The sequence below is a fragment of the Pezoporus flaviventris genome, unplaced genomic scaffold (assembly GCF_033815535.1).
Source record: "Pezoporus flaviventris isolate CSIRO_AGI_PZ_B2104156 unplaced genomic scaffold, CSIRO_AGI_Pfla_v1 ptg000003l, whole genome shotgun sequence".
NCBI classification, from domain to species: domain Eukaryota; kingdom Metazoa; phylum Chordata; class Aves; order Psittaciformes; family Psittacidae; genus Pezoporus; species Pezoporus flaviventris.
This window is the reverse complement of record NW_026892551.1, coordinates 334,076-350,544: the sequence shown is the minus strand read 5'-3', so window position 1 is coordinate 350,544 and position 16,469 is coordinate 334,076. Positions and strand designations below refer to the sequence as shown.

General features: G+C 36.4%; 1 protein-coding gene and 1 pseudogene across 1 annotated transcript in view; both read left to right on the top strand.

The window, feature by feature from the left end:
- GPC6 (glypican 6) overlaps nucleotides 1-16,469 on the top strand; it is a 725,832-nt gene that overhangs the window by 506,959 nt on the left and 202,404 nt on the right. The gene's annotated exons all lie outside the window — the stretch shown is intronic.
- Nucleotides 9,963-10,103, top strand: LOC133265090 (U2 spliceosomal RNA; annotated as a pseudogene).

The window sequence follows — 16,469 nt, the reverse complement described above, 5'->3', positions numbered from 1 at the left end:
CATTATTTTGCACTGTTTTAATCGGCAGTTCTACTAAGATTAGGACAAAAAATAGGTGATGTTTCCACGCATAGCTAATTTGCTATTATTTTTCCCAGTCTCATTTGCTTTGTCAAACAATAACGTGTAGATTCCCTCAGCCTTATGATACAAGCATAGCAATCGACGATTTTAGGTGGCACAACACATTCTAGTTTAGAGCAGTGAAACACACACATCTTTTTTATATCTGATTTGATTTGCATGGTTGATGATGATCCTGAAGGAAGCAGTGAATGCTTTGCTTTCAGCAGATGGCAGATTTGGAGCACAAGGTCATGTTTGTATCAAGGAAGCATTCATGTGGGGCAGTGATGATGTACCAGCCTGCAAAAACATTACATGTGCAGACAAAAGGTCTTGGCTTTGGTGTCACAAAAAGAAAGCTGAAGCTGGTGGAACATATGTTTTAACTTGATAAAAATAAAGCTTCCTTTTATACCTCTAGTCTAAAGGATTTGTTATCTAAGCTTATTTCATTTAGTGCTTTTTGTAAAAAAAAAAATCCTTTTCTTTCTGCAATTCATTTTGATTTTGTCATTAGTACCTTTGCACTGAAGAAACGTATTTTAATCCAAATGTATACATATATGATTGTGCACAGGGCACCAGTTTGTTATTTTTTTCCTCTCTTTCTTATTTAAACTTTTCAAGAGGTCTCAGTTTGAGTAAACATGACAAAAACTTTAATGGATAAAACAAGTTAACAATTATATAGCAAGTGCCCAATTCCAGTACAATGTGGTTGAATAAGAATGTTTCATTGCCATGAAACACTAATTTCTTTTATGTGGAGAAGATGCAGCTTATTATTATGTAGTTATTTAACATGACATAATATCACAGAGCCATTTCCCTCTGTATGTGCTGGTGGCTGTGGCTCACTCAGCTGAACACCAGATGGACCTTTCCCAACAAGCCAGAGCTGGCACCTCTGCCTTGGCATGGACACCAAGGTGGATGTGGCATTTCACATTTTCATCTTCACTGAATTTGGTGAAAGTGGACAAGGGAATAGTACATCTGAAACAAACAATTTAGATTCACTCTGCTTTTTTTGCCTAAACTAAGGGGTCTAGTCATAAAAACAATGATTCACTGCACCATAATCCAAGAGCCTTTGTCTTGGACTTGGGATTCACATTGTCTCTTTTTCCTACATGCTAAGTGAGTAAAACTCAGAAAGGTGCTTTTGTCTCCTGACAGAATGCACGCAATTGCCCTTACAATGACAACAAAGAAACAATGTCCCAAAGTACCGAAGTCTTGGTAAAACAGCCAAATTTGCTTCATTTCTTTCACAGTAGCTGAAAGGAGGAATTTGCCTAAAGGAATGACTCTGGAAACTTCCTCTTCTCTGAACTCCTAAAATGATGTCACCAAGAAATTTTGTTAGGAAGAAATAGAAGTAATTGGTGGTTAAAAATACGAGGGACCTGAAAACAACACTGTAATGTAGTGTTCTACTGAGCAAGCACAGGAAAAAGGAGCAGCAAATCCATGCATAATCAGTTATTCAGATCATTATCTTATGTTGTAAATAGGTAGAATGAAGAATGGACTGGCTCTGTTTAGAATGGGGGCTGCTGTTACTGAGCAGCACTAAAAGCATCCAAGCCAAATACATTCATGAAGATGACCTCATAGACATTTTATTTGTGATCAGTTTATAGACTGTAGGGGAAGAAGGGATGGACCAGCAGACACCATTATGATAACAAACTCAGTTCTAGTACAGAAGTATTTTTCTAAATTAGCTCAGTGACAGAGTTAACAATGTGTTAATGAAACCTGCAGGTGTCATAGCCTGGGACAAAGCCTGAGAAATAACTGGAAGCAATACAAAGAGATTGAAAATATGGGCAAAGAGCTCTCTTCTAAGGGTTCATAAGGAAAATGAACAATGACACACTCAAAGGAAACAAAGAAGTAAAATTCCCAGGCAGAAAAGTTGAAATTAGAGCTATTTAATGAACAATGAAAAGATACAAACTAATATTTATTACAGAAAAAAGAACAAGCTAAATGAGCATGAGTTTACTAGCTATTGCACAGAATTATCTAATATGACGACCTGAATTTCAAGCAGAAAGGGGAGATATTTCATAAGGGTATAAAAGCTAGGTAGAAAAAAATCATTCAGAAAAGGAAACTTTGCTTCACACAGTAACTAACCTTCATGTCTAGCTATGTATGAGCCTTCCAAACATGATGAGAAAATAAGTTCTTCCTGCAGGAGAGGTATGAAGGGGATTTGCACTGTGAAGAAAAATCTAGGTTTTCAGGAATACGTACTAGATGTCCAAAGGTGATTTTTTTTTCTTTAGCTTTAGTAGTTTTGACATTAAAAAAATGTTTTCCATAAAATAGCCTAAATATATTCAGTAAGTTATAATTTGGAAATAGAAAACAACCATCTATCAGTAAATTTCTACTTTACAGAGAAGGTTAATCTGTAGTTTCTTTTATTTTATGTTATGGTTATTGTAAAAAAATATCCAGAAACTTCAAAGCATGAAAGATTCATGTCACCATCCCAGAATTCTTTGCTATTTGTTTCCCAACAAATTGAGTTGTAAGTCATTTTCAGGTGGTTTCTCCGATAAGCTTAGGCGAGTGCAATTTCATGCCGTGCAATTCAGGCTTACATTCCCACTGTGAAACAGAACACATCAGTCTGTCTTCTGGACAGAAAGGCAAAACCCCTCAGAATTTCTTAATGTCATTTTTTTGTGGGTTTTTTGTTTTTTTTTTGCAGTGCAGAATAACTCTTTCCTGGGAATGGAATGTACCTTGTGTTTGTTTCCATTTATGGCCAAGAACAACCAATGTAATTCAAACAAAGCAGTAGTAAAACAAGGCAGTAGTGAAAGTTTTTATCCTTTCTACTGGAGACTGGCATGGATAACAGACTGATTCAGCATCCTCAGTATAGTTCTTCAGTTTGCCAGCGAGAATACCACTTAATGCAAAACATGATGGTGGTGATGTGATGGGTGGAGCTTGCTAACTTGTCTCTTTGTCTCATGCTGGCCACCAAACAGTCATCAGACGGTATGAACAGAAGCCAGGATCCTGCAGTGATCTCTGCATGAAGAGAATACTTTTCAAGACTGGAGCCATAATATAGTCATTATCAGTTTGCCTAAAGATTGGAGACTTTATTTTATTATCCAAGGAGAAGATGTAAGGGCTGCTTGCAAGAAGATTTTGTTTGCTTCTTCTAAATCATACAAAAATGAGGAAAAAAGAAATTGATGACTTGAATAATCCTTGAAATGGTCAATGTTGGGGGAATTCTGTAGAGGTGATACTCCTATTTTGATATTGACTAAGAAGTACCAGTCTTCTGCAGCTCTTAAAAAGGTAAAGAGATTTCATTGCGCACTATTTTCACATTCCACTTTAGTAGGAATTCCACATTCCTACTAATTCCTAGTGGAATTCCTCATTCCACTGAATTACTTCATATTCTATTCCAGAATCTCCATTTTTAGAGGAAGGGCCATAATACTGTAGAACTTTAAGGCAGAAGAAAAAAATAAGAAATGGTGGCAAAAGCTCTTCATTTTATGTTTCAATGCCACTTTGAGTATCTCATGACATAGATAAAGCGACAAACATGTATTTGAAGATTAATTGCTTTTCAGCCAATAGTCTTGTCAGGACACAAACCAGCAGCAAAATCTTGGGCAGAAAAAATTGTTGTGATGGATCAATGTCGTGGTTTAAACCCAGTCAGGTAACTCGTTCGCTCACTTCCCCCCCCTTTCTTGCCCTCCCCCCGCTCTCGGAGGGACGGAGAGGAGAATCGAAAAGAATGCAACTCCCACGGGTTGAGATAAGAGCAGTTTAGTAACTAAGGTATAACACAGATCACTACTGCTACCACCAATGATAATAATGATAAAGGAAGTAACAAGGGAAGAGAATACAACACCTCAGCACCAACCGACCGATAACTCTCCCCCCAAGCCCGACCAAGCTCCGACCGATACCTCCTCCAACCCTGCAGTTTCCCAGCCCTTCTGGCTAACTCCCAGTTACCTCCTGGGCATGACGTGCTGTGGTATGGAATACCTCTTTGGTCAGTTTGGGTCAGGTGTCCTGTCTCTGCTTCCTCCTGGCTTCCCCTCCTCCCTGGCAGAGCATGAGGCTCACAAAGTCCTTGGCCAAACCAAAACATCGCTATCAGCTCTGTTCCCAGGCCGAAAGTCAAAACACTGCACTGCACCAGCTACCAAGAAGGGGAAAAATGACTGCTACTGCTGAACCCAGGACATTATATCATCCTGATTTTATTATCAAACTATTAATTACATTAGAGTGTGTGTTGAGTGAGTTATCATAGATCCTTCCAGTATTGAATTATGAAATTAAATTTCAGTATATGAATAACACAAGCAAATTACCTGTTAAAAGTTGAATTCTTCAAAGAAAGTTGATTAAGAAGTGGTTTATTTGGATGCGACATTGGCAGGAATGATGAAACCTACAAAGGGTAGGAACAACCATGTAACAAAAGTGAAGAGACAAAGCAGACACAGAAAAGAGATTCTTAGTAGGAGATACTGTGGCACCAGATGATGGATTCAAAATATGAAGACTGGTGTTTGGAATAATTTTGTTATTTGGGTTTAATTTGTTTGTGCTCAGAAAAATATTTTTATACAGTTGTTAGAGCTGTTAGAAAATAATTCTAAAAATGTTTGTAGTTTAACGCAAGCCCTATATGTTTAATTGTTCCCTAGCCCGTTTCCTGATGCCTGATGGGCCTACTGCTACCCTAAAACATAATGAGCACTAACTTTCCCATTCTCCACCTCATTACTTAGGTGCAAGATGTGTGAAAACAGCAAGGAAAGACTTGTCAAAAGAGCATTCAGAATTTTAATTTCTGCTACTGTACTTAAAGAGAGCTCTTCATAGGAGATCCTCTTCACTTCTGGGGTTGGGATGGGCAAGAAGTTTGGGGTTCTTTAATTTAGGCAAAGATAGATGAAAGAGATTCTAGAGAAAAACAGAACTGTGGAAGTCTGCACACACTGCAGCCAAACTACACACCCCTCCAACTATGTAGCAGTTTCACTTCTCTGCAAGCTGTTTTTTCACTTTTTGTTGGATTCCTATACTACTGTCAGTGATTACTTACCTCCCATATATGCAATCATTTCTTCTACTGCTTTATTTCTCTTCTTTTTCAGGAATTTTTTATGAAATTTGTGGCATCACAAGTGATTATATCCCCCTCAAAAACACTTTGCCTCTGTGCATTACAGTAGCCTCTGTTACGTTGCAGTTCATTGCACTGTAATAAAAAGCATAAAAACTTTCAAGGCAGTTGACGCTGTTAAGGTTGCATTTGCCTACTGCACCAAACATTGTGCACTTACAGAATAAAGCAACATATAAGTATTTAGACTGAAGTGGTCTTCTTCTTTCTCTATGTAATGCTTCTATTGAATGTTTTCTCAGTTGTCTAGAGGAGTTTCTATGTGTCATTCTTTCTGCTACTGCTGAACCCAGGACAGCTGTGATAATTCTGGCACCTTTAAATAATAGTTCTATTTTGAAATCCTAAAAAGCATTAAATTTATTTTTCAATGGATACAAATTACTTTCTGAAAAAATGTGTAGGGTTTTTTCTTTAGTTTTTTTTTTGCTTATTTTATTATAGGAGCCTGATGATAAGGTCCTAACCCTATATTTATGTTCTTAAGTTTAATCATCTACTTTTTGGAAGGGCTAAGCAGTCTGTTCCATGCAAGTTAATAGGGATTTGTTAGATGCCTGGTCATTTTGAAGTTACCCAAAGACTAATTTTTGTATAGGTGCTTAGTTGGAGGTTTTTTGAAAGCTTGGTCCACATACCTAGCTTTTCACATAAATCAGAAGCTGTAATTTTATTAATAGCTTGTAATTTATCATCTGTTTCTCTTAACACCCATCTTATGCTCATCATTTACAAACAAGAATCAAAAAAAACCCCAAAAGTTGTCATCAAGTATAAATAAAATCAAAATGAAATTAAATAGCACTAGAAGGAAACTGGTATCATGCCAAAGAATTCAAAGAAATTGGGCCCATTAAATTAGATGAACTAAATATATCCAGTAGCCCTCTTCAGACAAAGCCCAAAATATGCAAATCCTTTTTCTCTCTTTGAAAGAGAGAAGTGTATTTCACTTCACCTTGGATTAAGAAGAAAGTACGCACTAAATTTTCCAGGGCTGAAAATAGAATAGGACATGACTGTAAGCAATAGGTTCAGAAATCCCCCCGCAGTTGGCTACTTCAAATAATTTGAGAAGCAAAAAGAAAGCCCATAATGTTCAGCATTTTAGAAGAGGTCTGTACTATGATTTGTTCAACTATACACAGATATCAAAATCTAACCTACACTCCCGTAAACATATTCACTTTGACCCAAAACCAGGCATCTAAAATTCTCTCTTATTGCTCTCTCTTTTGGTGCTATAATGACTAATTCTTGCACAAGAATCTCCATGTGTATATGTTTAAAGGTAAGCAAGAAGAATCCACTTTTTTTTTTCCAACTGGAAAACTAGAAGGATGTTACTAGGCAATGATGTGCGATTGCCTTGTAGAATAATCATAAAAGCCAAGTTGAAAGAGGCATTAAGAATGGTGAGGAAAGAATGCCAGACTAGGCTCTGCATAATCAAGCAAAAGTGGTTCTGTGCTCACCAGGAGGAAAGAAAGTGTTGCAGAAAAGTAGGTTAAGTATGACCCAGGTACAAGTCAGAAATAGAAGAGGAAGTCCTTGATAATCTGGAAGTCAAACCCTCAGATAAGCAGAAGGGAAAACTCTGAGAAAGCGTTGAGATAGAAAAAGAGAACTGCCACAGCAGGAGATAATGATCAAATTGAGCAGTTAGACATGTTGTGCAGTAGTATCTGGATAAGAAAATGATGTGAATTATGGTCAGCTAGTCCTGCTTGCAACACCTGAGAAGCTTGAAATGCAGACTGCATACCTGAGAGCAGTCTTGCTGACTGCACGTCTATGATCACAGTGCAAAACAGAAAAGCATCTAAGAAGAAAATCAGTTCTCTCAAATAGAGAGAGAGCAGCAAAACTGTTCTGATCAGTCATAAGTAGCCACAAGTACTCACTAAGTCTTGTTTGCTGTTCACTGACCTGTGAATTGTTTTACTGACTTAAAAAGGGCATTGTGCTGAGAATGGTGCAGAGGGCTGTGGGATGTCTTAGTTGTGCAATGTCAGCAAGAACATACTAGCTCTGATGAGAAAGAAATAAATGCACACATAATATTGGCCATCCTGGTCAATGATAAGTTATGCAATAATTTGAGGTGACAAGTGACAACAGATTGACCCAACATGTTTCAGCTCCTTCCTGTACTAACAAACATGGATGGAGTCAAAGACACTTTAAAGTTTATAGTAAGGTTATCACTATCTGAATTTCTTGACGACCAATCTCCTAGACACAGCAAGTATATGCAGATTCCTTAGAGGTGCCTTCCCACATGATTGATGAATTATCTGGGCTGCATATTTTCAGTGAGTAAAGGATAGGGACGTGGTGGACTAGCACTAAAAGGAGAGTATTCTACTAGAGAGAGAAATAAGATTTTAGGGATAGCAAAGCAGGTGACTCCAAGGTTGATAGCTTTGTCTACTTGATAAACTTCATCATATTCCTACATTGAACATTTTTCAAGTGATTTCAAAGGGTAAAATCCCACAAGTAGCCCTGGGCTATTTGGAAGAAAAAAAGCAAATGAATCTGTAGAAATAAAACATGTTTTCTCAAGCTGCCCATATTCTTGGTCCTTCTTCATGAAATTCAAGAGGCCAAAAAGAAATTGAAAGCACGCTTTAAAGACTATTTGCTGAAGACTTTCCTGTGCAATAGAAAGCAAGATGTTGGTTATCCAGAGCACAACAGAGTATATAATGCTTTGCTTATGCTCCTGTTTCATTTCACGATGTTAATGAATCACAAGATGGAGAACAACAGTCTGGACAGGCTGGACAGTAAAACAGTCTGTGTGGATCATATGCAAGTACAGAGATTGAAAGAGAGCATCTTAAATTGTTTTCCTAATTTCTAAAGTGAAGAAGAGCGTCAGATTTTTAAGATATCCCAGCAAGGGATACCTTAAATATACATTGCTGAGTTCTAATAATCAGCCACTGGCTCCTCATATAATACACAATGTCTTGTGTATTAATATTAATATACAGAGTAGCACAGAAGCAGAACGATACTTTATAAATAGCTCACTATCTATTTATAGGATCAATAAATCCCCACTGCATTATGTGGGCCCAAATCATGTGAGATCACCTTATAGCTCCATGTTAACATTTCCCCTTTTACGGTCTTTCAAATGCACATTAGATTTTCACAAAGCTACTTGTAAATATAAATACCATATATAAAATATTTAAATGATGCTGAAAGGGCACCTTGTGATGGTGACTGTGGTCTGGAATGACCCGTTTATGGGATGTGTGCCCACGTTTCTGCTGAGTATTGCTCCTGCAGCTTTTGGAACTGCATAGTAGAAAGTAAATGTAAATCTTCAACCCACCATTTAAGTATTCTTTCTTTTCTTTTCTTTTCTTTTCTTTTCTTTTCTTTTCTTTTCTTTTCTTTTCTTTTCTTTTCTTTTCTTTTCTCTTTTCTTTTCCTTTTCTTTTCTTTTTTCTTTTCTTTTCTTTTAAATCTCTTCCCTACCAACACAAAATGTATCAACAGAGGGGTCCTCACTAGTGTCTGTGTGTCTTACCTCCAAGCCACAGTAAAAGAAACAAAGGAATGTAATTAAGTTTATAATAGTTGGGAGAATTAATATCTCTACAGTAATAATAGGGATTCTTCTCAGCATTTGTCTCCAAGTTAATTTGTGTGCTAAAGAAAAACATGGTCCAAAGTATTAACACGAGATGACTACATTATATGAAGTCAAGTATGTAATTTTCCTGAAATTGTTTAATTGGATCATATTAAAACAAACTAGTTCTGTGTAAAAGATCCATCTTTCTTCTTCCTTCACACTCAAGTCCACATAAACAAACAATCATCTAAATATATAGTAAAATTAGATGCATTGTCTTGTTCCCTAATATTTAACAGAACGGTGAATTACAACAGCAAAATGCCTCTATTACACTTATTATAAAATTACAGCTTAGGTACTATAAATTTTGGAAAGTATTCTAATGGAAGGTGAGGACGTTGTAGCACTGGTCTGAAATAAGTGAGTACCCAAGGAAAGAAAATTTGCTGAGTTCAAACTGGTTATTTGTTCACTCTTGCAGGAAGTGAACAGAAATGTACACTATAAAATTATATCCAACAATCAGGTTTGCTCTTTTATGAAGAGATAGACTAAATGTGAATTTACTATTCAGCTTCATTTAATCTATTGTGAATTTTAGGTTGATGTGCAAAACAGAGGTAGAGTCTACAAGCATATGAAAACATTCCTTTTAATATTTTCGCCTTATAAATTCTCATCAGGTATGGGGTAGTTGTTTTTTGTTTTTTTTTTTCTTTAGCCAAAACTGAGCAAGATAATGCATTCTATGTTGAACTGACAAAGACCTAGAAGGCACCAGATCTATAAATATAAAAATTAAAAGAAAATATTAAGCTGGGGAAAAAAATATAGCCAAAGATTATTTTCTTTCGCTCAGACATTTTGCCATAGTAATGTAAAACCCAACAATTTCAATTATCACAATAAACTACTGTAATTGTCTTGATTTATAGTTCTTACTTTCTTAAGTGCAGAAATCACTCATACAAGATAACATTTACGTGTTATGGTTTAGATCTGTCAACAACCCTTGAAAACATCCTATATCATCCTCAGTGGGATGGAAGCACTCTGCAGTACGTACTGAAAACCCTGTCCCAGATGCACATTTCCCAGCCTTTTGCTAAGATCAAGTGCATCATCTTTTCTTACCATTTTAATATATGATACATCCTCAGCTTGAAGATTTTGTATTAAATGGATTTGGAGGGCATGGGAAGGAGTACCTGCTTCTTCCATCCACTCTATACATCAACCTGTGCTACCAGGAACTATGGCCAAATCGTGACTGTGTGTCAAGATGTGATATCTGCACATAAAACCACTCTGTATGGTGTGGGCTGACCTGCTCCTGAATACACCCGCAGCCAAGGGATTTTGTATTTCTCCCCCAGCATGCCAAGTTCTCCTTTAACAAAGTGAAAGATGTTCAGCTTGTTAAATAAGATGTCAGCCCCTGGTAGATGGCAAAACCCCCATTCATGATGAGCCTGAAAGGACTACAGAGATTGGACTGAATAACAATTTGACTCATGTCTCTAAGTGGCAAATGAATGAATTTACTGCTGCCTAAGTTAGATAATCCAGTGAAAGTAAAATACAGAACTGTATAATGGCTACCTGACAGTAAATTTGTATTTAAGCCAATTCACTGCCATTTGTCTTTATCTGATTAAGCCACCTGATTTATAAAACATGCTGGAATACAATTTATATACAGCTGTATAATCCACCTCGTGGTCTGGTTTCCAGAACCACAAGGATAAACACGCTCAAACCATAAAGGCACTCTCAATGCCAGATATCCATTTATAATGCCTGCTGAAAGGTGTCTCATTACTATCTCCAGTATGGATGAACTGTCAGCTACAGTACCACAACCTCCTTCCAAACCTTTTAAAAGTAAGTGAAGTTTCAGTCATGTCCAAAACACAAAGGTATTTCACAAGCTAGGAGATTTCCTTATCAGTGCAGTACTTTCATTCACTTTCAGTGAAGAAGATAAAGAGACATCACTGTGAAGTTGGTACTAATGTAAAACTTCGATGGAGAGACCAAATTTTCAAATGGGTATGAGAAATGCCACAAACTTGGTAGTGTGTTGGGTATATAAAGGTGAACATTGGAACAGATTCTGAACCTGACAACTTTGGTCCAGGTACCACAAACCACCATTAAAAAGTACAATTTCCCCATGCCAGACCATTCAGCAAAGAGTACATTGTTTCCGACAGTATCTCTAGATGTCATAAGTAGAATACTAGTTCTTAAAGATCTATGTCTTACAAGGCTGCTGAAACATTCCTAATGAAAAACTAGAGGGTAGAAGACACCTGGTTTTCTTTCTTAAGCAGCAGCAGAGTGAATAAAATAGATGCTACACTGACAGCTACCAAGGTTCAAGTTTTTATTTACATGGGCAAATGCTGTGAGGTTCAAAGCTGTGCAACGTCTCCTGGCCGTCCCGTGTATTGCCTGGATTTGAAGCATTGCTTCCAGAACAAAAGAAAGAGTAAATTTGCTTATGCTTACTTGATTTTCAGAATAACTGCATAAGATATTTTAAATGTAACAACCAACAGTAACTGGATTCTATAACATGAGTATCTCTGGCGCAGTAATCAAACTGGGATCACCTGCTGATTCCTCATGTCAGTACAATGCGATTTGATGTGTGGGGTTAATATCACGTGTTTAATTCTATATTTAGGCACCAACATCTGATGTAGTTATTTGGAACCTTTTTAGAGATAAGAGAGAGAAACAAATACAGGGTTTAGTCAACCTCAGATTTAAGGAGGTATAAGTGTCTCAGATTTTAGTTAGAATAATTAGGAAATTATTATAAAACACACAAATGAGAAAGCTTGGAGGTGTTTTAATGTCAACACTAAAGGCTATGTATATTTGCCTTTATTCTCCCTGCATTATTCTTTGCTGTCTTGGTCAGTGACATTGACTCTCCTCCAACCTCAGAAACACATTTCAACCAGACTTTGTTCCTTTTCTCTTTGTGTAAAACATTTGGGCTTTTGAGGAGAATAGAAAATGGAGCTGTGAGGGTGGCTGAGTTTCTTCTTAATACAAAAAGGTCAGTCTTTAGTAAGTAGATTAGGATATGTCAGGTGGCCCAGACCTGCCCTTCACTAAGTGCCAGAACACCAGGGTTGATCCAGCTGTTCTTCTGTGCATTGTCAACAACTGCAGATATAAACCCCAAAGACAGCTTTGGCAAATAATATTGGAATAATAAAAGTACAAAAATATAGAAATATTTCCTAGTACAGAATGACTCTTGGAAGTGGGTTCCTACTATAATCAGCCCTTTACAACCCATGTTCCCATTTCCTCCTCTACCTACCACGCTTCTGACTGGCTGCATGAACAGACTACAAAATGGTGACATTGCTGCTACTAGAGATCAGACAAAAAGAACTGCTGGGCACCTACTGTGATAAGGAAAAGTTGAAGACATTAAAAGTAAAAAAGACTTTATAAAGAGAATACATTGAGCCAAGACTGGAATCTTGAAGCATATTAAGTAGTCTCTCTCTCTTAAACCTTAGAATTGTCAAGTGTCAAGGGCAGTGAAAGACAACCTGAACCAGGGTAATTTCCCTATAGCTGGATTTCTTCATTCAGAGGAAAAGCATTAACAAAACATTTTATATATTATCTCTCCAGTTTAGATGTATATGTTCCCTCTGTAGTAGTTGAAAAGAGATGTGAAAATTTTAACACTATTACTTATGAACTTTGGTGCACAAGAGAGAAATTTCTTCAGTCTTCCTTTTTTTTTTTAACATATTGTTCTTGCTATACTATCATTTAATGGAGAGTCACATGATACCGATTTAGCATGCAAACCCCTTATGTACTCCATTCTATTTGTTTATTTTTTGAATGTCTGATCAGTAAGTGGCAACTGGAGATGATTATTACAGAAAGCTATTAAGGTTACTTACTCATGTAATATGCTGAGTTTTTCTCTCTCTCTCAGGAAAAGTTTTAAAATAAGAATAGCATTTGCAAGAGAAAAGTCCACACGTTGGACTAAATAACACCTCGCTATGTCACTGGGAGTACTTGCAGAAGGCTGTGTTTCATGCATTATATCTTTTATCTTTCATATTCTGTGAATGATATAGTTTTGGTTTGATTTTTTTGTAATAATGTAAAAATACAGTATACCAGAGAAAAAAGAGCCTTTGGAGATGAAGCTTTCATTAATATGGTGGGATACAGTGAAGATCAGATTAAACTCTGCAGATGGATTTTATGTATTATTCTTATTAAAAAAAATAAATTAGATTTTACTCCCTTTTATTGATTAATTAGACTCTAAATCTCTAATCAACTTTTTTGTGAAACTGAGTTATTTTTTCCCACAATGTAATTATTGTCTAAGATCTTTGTTCTGAGCAACACTGTACTATGTATAATACAAGCCCAGAATTAGATGCTTCCATGTTCTAAAACACTAAACATAATCCTGCATTTAAAATGTGAATTCTGCTTATTTTTACATGTTACTTTTCATATAATAACATTATAATGACAACCAGTTGCAGCTTCTTAATTGTTGAGTCTTAAAATCTGTGTAATTTGACAAAATAGATTAAATCTTGGTACACAAGAGATTTAACCCTGAATTAATGATAACTTTTTATTAGTCACAAATTTGCCAAATAGATCTGTTTCAGAATTAGGAGAATCAAGGATCTAATAGTCAGCAATGCAATTTTGATTGTTCAGTTTATGTTGGTGTCACTTCATAGATGCTTAAATTTAAAAAAATGTTTCTATAGCAAACCCGTTGCTGTTGTATCTTAAGTCCCAATTACTTATTAACTTCTTGTAGGTCCCAATTAAATTACTTGCATTTAGTATGAACAGTCAGTTTAGAGTCTATTTCGAGAGATGGTAAAAAAAAAATAAATTAAACCACTCAAGAAGAGCAGGAAAACCATTTGAACATTGATTTGTTTGCATGAAATGTAGAGAAATTTTGATCTGAAAACCCTCAGAGAATTCAAGACGTGCTTCCTGTACTTAGAATTATATCACAGAATATTCTGAATGGAAAAGTGAAAACATTTGCTTGCTTGCTTTTTTATGGGAATATGACAGCATGTGAGGTATAATACATTAAAATTTTCTTCAGTACATATTTTCATTCCCTACTCACTTATGAACACAAAAGAAAAGTGAAGATGGAGCTGCAGACATCAAGCTCAAGTGCAGTCTATTCTGGGAACCATTTATAGTCTAAGTAAAAGTGTAGTTAAATAATGACTTCGTTTCAGCAGGATCCCATGGTAAGAATCAATAGTCAGGCCACTGATCTTGCATTAATTTGCCCTTACATTGTCACTAAATCGTGTCACAGTCACACTTTTGTGACACCCTGAATTAACTTTGACTATAACCTTCATTTTAAAATAGAAGTTAGGGTTATTTTTCTTTTTCTTCCCCTCTCCAAGGCTTCAATGGCTGCTTTCTGCAATTAATAATATTCAGCATAATTCACGTATACAAGACATGATCTTCAATTTTAAAAGGCGTTAATAGGTGTGACAATCCTCATGCAAAGATGTCTTCCAAAGCATAATGAAAACGGTTACATGTTTAACTTACCTGAGCCTTGGCTGAAAATCACTTTACTTTTACTTTAAGCCTTGCGTATTCCTTGAAAGTAAGCACTGCATTTTGAACTGAAGTCATAACTCCAAAAAATGCGTTAGAAAAAACAACATACAAAGATACAAAGAAAACAAAACAATTACGCCTAAAACGTTGCAATATTATTTGCAAGTTTTTGGCTTATTGTTGATGTCTTTTTTGGTTTTATTTTCCATGAGAAAGAACCTTCTGATCTTTGCATTCAGCAGACAGCCCCTGCAGTACATTTTAAATTTGCCTGGATTGTATTTGCTGTCAGAGATCTCGTGTTCCTGCAAATACAAAAGGCTTCCTGCTCCTTCCATCTCTTCAGAGATCCACTAAAAAAAATGAATTGCCTCAGAAAATTTTGTGGATACTATTTTATAGCTTTAAAACTGTATGAATACAAACATAAAGCAGCTCCCTGTCCAGACTGATAGATTGGGATTTATGGACAGACTGCATTTTCATATCAGGGTTTGTTAAGAAATGAGAAGCTGCAACGAATCTTTACTCTTCTGGAAATACAAAAAGTGCTCTTTCAATGCTATCTACAAATTTCATATTATGTAATTTCTTCTCTGGTGATACTTCATTAAGTTGTACAGAAAACTCATTAGCCTCCCTCTCTGGAAAAGTCGATACAGTAAATGGATCTTTTTATTAAAAGAATCAGTTTCAGATTCTTTGCTTTCCTAAAGGCTTAGAAACTGAGTGTGGCCTCACCTTCTCAGTCTAACATCCATGGAGGGCCCTGTCCTACATGTTATACCCTGCCTTAATCCTGCGCCAGACCTGACCAGGTTACTTTCATCAAGACACTGGACTGCTTTCTGCCTCTGACTAGGAAATGGGATAGTCACCCGTTTGCCTAAAGGGTGCCTCAGTGTTCAGAGTCAGTATTGGTCCCTGAAGCTCAGCATTCATACTGTAAAAGACAGTTGCCACCAGAGCAGAGAGTAAGGAAGATCAAAGAGCTCGATATCATTTGCTGCTGTTCCTGTATCTGTGTGTTGTGAAACACAGAAGCACACAAATGAATTGATGCAATTTTTCACATCACAACATCCATAGCAAAGAACTCAGTTATGAGGAGTGAAAGGAAATTCAGTGTCTTTTATATTTAGGCTTCCTTAATGGATTTTTTTCATAGTGGTTTTATCCTGTACTACCTTGTGCTACTGTTTCAGGCAGTTTGGAAATATAAATACCAGTATAAATAAATGCAGGAACAGCACTTCCTAAGAGACTCAAGAACTTGCTGATACTCCAGTACTGGTAGTCATGACCACTTCAGGGTGCACTGCTGTGTTGACATCTAACACCCACACTATTACACACAAACCACTGTCATACTAACCATAAAATTCCAGTCTGGTTTGTTTTCTGGAGTTTCCCAACACTCATTATTCATTTAATTTTCCAAAATTAAACTTACAAAACTAAGCATACAGGAACTCAGCTGGCTAGGGTCTACTGAATGCTCCAAATGACACAGACTCCTAAGGGCATATGAACAAGTTTCTGAAAGGCTATGCTTCATCCAGCATAACTTACTTTTTAAATACAATATTCTAATCAGTAGTTCTCTATTCCTTGCTGTTCATTTGGTTTGTTTTCCTGTATTCAAAGAGATTCAGATGTAGGAGGAGGGAATAGCTCAATAAAAAACTGGTACAAAATACATAACATTCTTCTTCGAAATGTGTTTTTAGCAAAGCCACTGACATACAGATCTATGCTTATTTCTGCTTTATCTCCATGTGGATTAATGCCTGATTTTGTGTGACCAAAGAAAAGGTTTATCTTTGTTACTTAACTGGACAATGCTTCTATAAAATTCAGTTTTAGAGCATTAATAAAAGCATGATAGTAAGTAATAAAGCTTAACCTACCGTATTATTTAAAATCCATATAAAAAAAACTGGGAAAGCTGCTACGAGAATTTGA